We start from the raw sequence: 7,220 nt of genomic DNA on the forward strand, positions 1-7,220 counted from the left end.
GACATTGAGTGGCAGGTGCAATCCCCGCCCCCCCAAAGTTCACTGACCCATGGGTCATCATAATCATCATCACTTATGTAGTGTTTGCTGTGTGTCAGGTACAGCTTAACCATTTCCCTTCCTTAAAGTACCTAATACTCCAGCAATGCTCCAGGCCACATACTTTATTCACCCCATGTTGCAGATGGAGACACTAAGGCCGAGAGGGATTAATTACTGGCCCATAATCATACAGTTGGCAGAGCTAGGATCCAACCAAAGCTGTGTCTCTCAACCACTGGCTAAACGAGTGTCAAGGTCAGACATGGTCACAGATGAGCCTCACGTCCCTTCAGTCTCCAGCCTTGGAAAGAACAGCCTCAGGTGCCGGGACTCTGTCAGCTCTCAAATATTCCATCCACTGTGAAGGAATGAAACGCAGAGGGTCCCCTGGCTATTTCCTCACCAGAAAATGGAGCAGGCACTGCCCATGGCTCCCCACTGATGCATGGATTTAGGTGTTAGTCTGACTCTATTGAGTCTGTCTCCCCAGCTAAACTACAGCTCAGCGCTGTCCCTTAGAACTGCCCGCAGTGAGGGAGGCGCTCCATGTCTGCGCTGTCCGCTGTGGCAGACCCTGGCTGCACGTCTCCATTGAGCACTTTATTATTCTTTTTAATTTTTAAATACATTTTTATTGATTTCAGAGCGGAAGGGAGAGGGAAAAAAAGATAGAAACATCAGTGATGACAGAGAAACATTATAGGCTGCCTCCTGCATGCCCCACACTGGGGAGGGAGCCTGCAACGTGGGCATGTGCCCTGATCGGGAATTGAAATGTGACCTCCTGGTTCATAGGTCATGCTCAACCACTGAGCCACGCAGGCCAGGCTTGAGCAATTTATATGTGACTAGCATGACTGCGGAACTGAACTTCCAGTTTTGTTTACTTTTAATTAATTTGCATTTAAATAGCCTCATGTGGGGAGTGGCCGCTGTGTGGAGAGCGCAGCTCCCAGCTCAGGAGAACACAGCCGTGTCTGCTGGCCATCCTTGTACCCAGGCCAGCACGGGCCGGCTCAGCAGACGTTTGTTGACTAAATGAATAACTAAATGACAGCCTTGCTTTCCTCTGTAAAGTCTGTCTATTTACTATCCAAATCCCCAAAAAGAATTCTATTTTCTTTGCTAAGTAGATCATCTCCCAAATGAATGTGCAGCTTGGGATTCCAGAGTCGTCAAAGACCATTTGCATGGATCTTCTTGTTTCAACCGAAGCCTTCCGGGCGGGAGCCCATCTCTGGCCCTGCCAAGCTGCGCTGTGAGGTTGAGTGACTTCTCAGAGGCCTCCCAGCTGGTCAACAGTGAGGCTGGACCCAAGCCTCACCCCTGTGCGCCTCCTCCTTCATCCCACGGCCTCACAGGGAACATTTCTGGAAACATCAACTTAATTCCACAGAAGAGTGAATGGAATGGTGGGGATTCAGGCACCCGATAGATAGGGTGATATTTCCAGTTCCCTCCAATTGCCTGAGGCAGGCGGCTGCCTGACTATCAATCCCCCCGATGGTGTCACTGACACTTCCCTCAAGTGTGTGCTCAATCCCACGCAGGGCAGATGGACGGAGTTGGGTCCTGCGCTCAGCGGGCCCAGGTCAGGGGCAGGCTGCTTCACTGGAGCGTGAGATGGGGTAGCACAGGCCTTGGGGAGGCCTCCTGGCTAATGGAGCCCTGGCCACCCTTGCTTGGCAAGGCTGAGAGGGGCTTGGGCTCCCCAGCCCTGACTTTCCCTCTGCAGAGAAAATGGGGGACACTTCGGGACAGTGGCATCTCTGGACATACCCTGGGGATGAGTGCCAAGGATCGCTGCCACTGCGTTATTTTATGCTGGTGCCAGATGCCACTAAGCAATCGTGTACTCATTCCTGGTGAATGCCTGGGTCTGGAATGTATGCTGCCCATTGTGCCAGAAGACTCAGTCCCTCCTGCAAAGTGCTCCATCATTTCCAGGGCTCTCAGCAGGGTGCCTGACAGATGTCCACAGACTAGCGGCACCGCCTGCTCTCCTTTCCTCTACCTGCCCCTGCAGGTCCTTGTCCATGGTCCACAGGACTGCGTGCAGCAGCCTCGCCATGCACCGTGGTCTCAGGTGATGCCAGTGCGGGGGGCACCCTCCCAATGCCCCCAAAGCCAGCCGCCAGTTAGGAAACGTCCAGGTCTAAACAGTGGGGAACTGTGTTAGCACATGAGGGGACCAACGTTTTGCCGCCCCAAAATAAGCCTTTGGGATATTGATTTCAAGATGGTATCTAAGGAATAAGAAGACTCAGGAAAAGCCTCTGGGCCTTTGCCTGCCCAAAGGAGCTTCGCTGGAAGGCCTGTGGGTTTTAAACTACAGGGTAACAGGAGCCAGTGGGCAGGGGAGCCTCACCAGGCCGCGTGCTCAGTCCTCCCTGTGGGCACAGCTAGAGAAGCTCAGGAGCCTGCCTGTGCCACCTCTGCTCTCCCCCCACACTCCCCCGCCTGCTGCCTTCCTGTCCTTTTCCAAACCACACCCCTTCTCCTTGGTCCAGCATGCTGTGAGCCCCACCTGCGCAGGGCCTCCTGGGTCCCATGTGGCACCCTCCTGCCCTCCCCTAACAAAGTGCACATTTCCCTGTCACCCTGTCTCATGTTAATGCGGTGGCCAGCCTTGCCTGGATAGCTGGGAGGTGGGAGGAGCTATACTCTTGCGCCCCCACAGCAGTCAGTGGGATGTGGGGGTCCAAAAGATCAAACTCCTTTCCTAAGAGCGCTAGGAACACATTTGCCCTCCCCCTGCCATTCCTTCAGGCGTGTGCAGGCCTCCCAGCGGGCCCAGGGGGTGGCGGTGCCATGGCTGCCGCAGCTGCGTCTCTTAGGTCGGACAGGACAGAGTGTCCAGAGAGGCCCACTATCCCCAGGCTTCCCACCTGCGCTGTTTATTTTGGAAAATACAGTTATTTTTCATAGAAATAGTTTAAGTTAATAGGCAATTAGTTGATTATTATTATGTTTAGATGAGTACAAATTTAAAAAATTCCTTGGCTTTAATTTAAAATATGGTAAATATTGGTAGGTATAACCCACCCAAACAAAAACTCTTTGAGGTCTTCCAGCAATTTTAAAAGGGGTTCCAAGACTGTAAAATTCGAGAACCACTGATCAAGGCACATTTATCTGAACCATCTATCCAAAATGAAGAGCAAACAGTTCTATAGTATTTCTGGTGCCAGGTACTGTTCTAAACACTGTACACATATAAGTGCTGTTCTAATCCCTGTGACAATCCTATGTGGTGTACTATGTCCCCATTTAAAAAAAATATGTTCTTACTGATTTTTAGAGAGAGAGGAAGGGAGAGGTATAGAGAGACGAGAAACATCATTGATTGGCTGCTGCCTCCCGAACGCCCCCTCCTCCTGGGGTTCGAACCCTCAAACTAGGCACATGCCCTGACCGGTGACTTCTTGGTTCCTGGGTTGATGCTCAACCGCTGAGCGACACCAGCGGGCCCCATTTTGTTTTATTTTTAAAAATTTCCACCTTTTTTGAGTTATAAATGGCAAATGAAAATTGTATATAATTAAGGTGTACAGAGTGGTGATTTGATATAGGAACACATTGTGAAATGATTATCACAGACAAGCTGATTAAGACATCTACCACCTCACATATTCATCATTATTATTTTTTGTGGTCAAACCACTTACGATCTATTCTCAGCAAATTCCAAGCACACACTACAATATTGTTAACTATCGCAACATCGCGCCCAGGGCTCACCTGATGCTGAAGTCTGTGTCCTTCACCAGCATCTTCCCATCCCAGGCCCCAGCCCGGCAGGCGCTAGTCGACTCTCCTCTGGATCCCACCATTAGTGAGGTCGCACAGTGTCTGCTTTTCTCTAACATCAGGGGCACAATGTCCTCCAGCCCCTCCATGTTGTTGAAAGTGGCAGATGCTCTTCCTTTAAGGCTGACTGATACTGCATTGCACAAACAGCGCATTTTCTTCACTGTCCACCTGTCCGTGGACACAGGCTGCTTCCACGTCTCGCTGTCGCGGCTGATGCTGCAGAGAACATGGAGAGTGGATGTACTCGTCCCTAGTTCACAGAAGTGGAGGGTGAGGCAGAGAGAGGGGCAGAACCAGGACACCAGCGGGGGTCCCACGTGGCCGGGGCTCCTGTGCAGGGAGGCTGCTCCGTTCCCTCCTGCCAGGGGGCCTTGTCCCGCCTAAGCCTGAGGTGGGAGAGGCTTCCCTCCCCTCCTCTGCCTCCCTCGTCACCTCCCTCCCCCTCCATCTCCTTCTCCTCCCCTGTTCCCCCTCTTTCACTCCCTGTGGAGGGCTCGGCCTAGCCCAGTGGTCGGCAAACTCTCATTAGTCAACAGAGCCAAATATCAACAGTACAACAATTGAAATTTCTTTTGAGAGCCAAATTTTTTAAACTTAAACTTCTTCTAATGCCACTTCTTCAAAATAGACTGGCCCAGGCCATGGTATTTTGTGGAAGAGTCACACTCAAGGGGCCAAAGAGCCACATATGGCTCGCGAGCCGCAGTTTGCCGACCACCGGCCTAGCCCACTGTGACACAGGCTGAGGTGGGAGCTGCGAGGCAGGGATGGGAGCTGAGTGGCTTGCTCATATAGGCCCTGGGACAGGGGAGGCAGACAGGATGGGAGTAAGTCAGGGCAAGGGAAGGAGCCAGGAGCTGAGGGAGGAGACAGACAGGCACAGAGCAGAGGAACGTGCCAGTTGTCAGCCAGGTGGCTGCCACCCAGGAGAGAACCAGAAGGAGCCAGGGTGGGCTTTCCCTGTCTGTCCTATCCAGGCCAGTGCCCTGTCCTGGGGCACTCCTTCTCCTCTCCGGCCCACCTGGGACAGACTCCAGAGGCCCCCCAATATCTTTTTACTTGTTAGCTTTACTGCTTAATTAACTAGAGCCATTCTGGGTCTTGCAAATAAGAACCGTGAGTGAGGCCGAGCCGCCTCCAGCCTCAGGACTGGAAGGCAGACCCCGGGCACTCCCAGCACCTGCAGTGTTCTGTGTATAGCGCGGAGCGGGTAAGAAAACAGTGACACGTACACATCTGGGAGTCATAGTTCTTACTGTAATATTGCCAGCGGTTTACCTGGGGGCTGACCAAGGCCTTCCTCCAGGGTCTGAGCCCTGGCCACCACCACCGCCCCCCCAGGCTGTGGCTCCTAGGGGGGCCTTTGGGAGGAGGTGAGTTCAGGATGGTGGAGCCCTTGTAGATGGGGTTACCACCCTGGTAAAAGGGACCCCACAGAGCCCCCTCTTCCCACCCCGTGAGACCCCCAGAGAAGCCGCAGTCTGCAGCCTGGAGGAGGCGTTCAACAGCTGGCTGTCAGCGCCCTCATCTCCAAACCCCAGGCCTCAGAATTGTGAGAAGTAAATGTTCACTGCTTGTCAGCCGCCCCCCACCCTCCCGTCTATAGGTCTATATAGATCTATGGTGCTCTGCCATAGCAGCTGAACTGAGACTCCGTCAGAAGCAGATCAGATGCCCTGGTTAGTCATGTGAGCTAAACATGACATCCCGGCTGGGGGGTGTGGGTGGGGGGAGGCGGGGAGAAGGGTGGAGGAAGCAGCCCATCTTCCCAGATGGCCAAGGCTCGTCTTCCTGCCAGAATCGACCTTTTCCTCTGCCTGCTCACTTCTCACCATGAGGAGCCCACAGCCCAGAGCAGCTGGAGCTTGAACTGGGATGTTTGCTGTGGCTCTGGTGGCGACGTTCCCCTTGGAGCAGAGACCCCAACACCTTGCAGCACCCAGAGCTGCGGCTGAGTCTCCACCCAGCCTGCCCACCACAGCATCACTCCTGAGCATGAACTCCTGCCTAGATTGCGACTGTCCTTCAGCCCCACTGTCAAGTCGCATTCGGAGGTGAGCTGGAGCGAGGCTCCTTTCCCGTTCTTTCCTGCATCACTTCCTACAGTTCCCACTGACCTCTCTCTTTGGCCTGCTGCATGGGATTCCATGTGGGAATGTGCCTGCCAGACATCTCTCTCTCTCTTTTTATTCCAACAGCATTTCAGCTGTCTCACGCTTTGGGCTTTGTCGTAAGTTGGTGGATGAGATGGAGTCGAGAGGGCAAAGTCATGATACTCCTGACAGCTTTTTGTTTAATTTATTTTATTGTTTAGATTTTGTTTTGTGTTTCCTTTTTCTTCTTTTTTAAAGAATTGTATGTATGTATGCATTGGGGGTGCCATCTATATATGTAAAAGCCTAAGCGACTGTTACAACCAAACGACGAGAATGAGGAGTCGACCAGTCGCTATGATGAGCACTGACCATCAGGGGGCAGACGCTCAATGCAGGAGCTGCCCCCTGGTGGTCAGTGCACTCCCACAGCCAACCTCCCACAGCCCCTCCCCCTGGCCAGCTGGTAATACCTCCCCCACCTCCTTTCCTTCTGGTAATAACCATACTGTTGTCCATGTCTATGGGTGGGTTTTTTGTGTGCTTAGTCCCTTCACCTTTTTCAACCAGCCCTCCACCCCACCTCCCTGTGACAGCTGTCAGTCTGTTCTCTCTATGAATCTGTTTCTATTTTGTTAGTTTATTTTGTTCATTAGATTCAACGTACAAGTGAAATCATATGGTACTTATCTTTCTCTGAGTAGCTTATTTCACTTAGCATAATACTCTCCAGGTCCATCCATGAATGCACAAAGGGTAATATTTCTTTCTTTTTTTATGGCCAAGTAGTATTCCAGGGTGCAAATGTACCACAGCTGTGTTATCCACTATCTACTGATGGGCACTTGGGCTGCTTCCAAATCTTGGCTATTATAAACAACACTGCAATGAACATAGGGGTGCATATATTCTTTCAAATCAGTGTTTTAGGGTTCCTAAGTTATATTCACAGAAGGGGGATCACTGGGTCATAAGGCAGTTCCATTTTTAATATTTTTTAGGGAACTTCATACTGTTTCCACAGTGACTGTACCAGTCTGCATTCCCAGCAGCAGTGCACGAGGGTTCCCTTTTCTCCACATCTTTGCCAACACTTTTTTTTTTTTGATTTATTGATGATAGCCATTCTGACTGGTATGAGGTGATATCTCATTGTGGTTTTATTTTGGATCTCTCTGATTAATGACATTTAGCATATTTTCATATGTCTATTGGCCGTCTGTATGTCCTCTTTGGAGAAATGTCTATTCAGGTCCTTTGCCCATTTCTTAA

Source organism: Plecotus auritus (assembly GCF_963455305.1).
Source record: "Plecotus auritus genome assembly, chromosome: 7".
Classification (NCBI taxonomy): Eukaryota; Metazoa; Chordata; class Mammalia; order Chiroptera; family Vespertilionidae; genus Plecotus; species Plecotus auritus.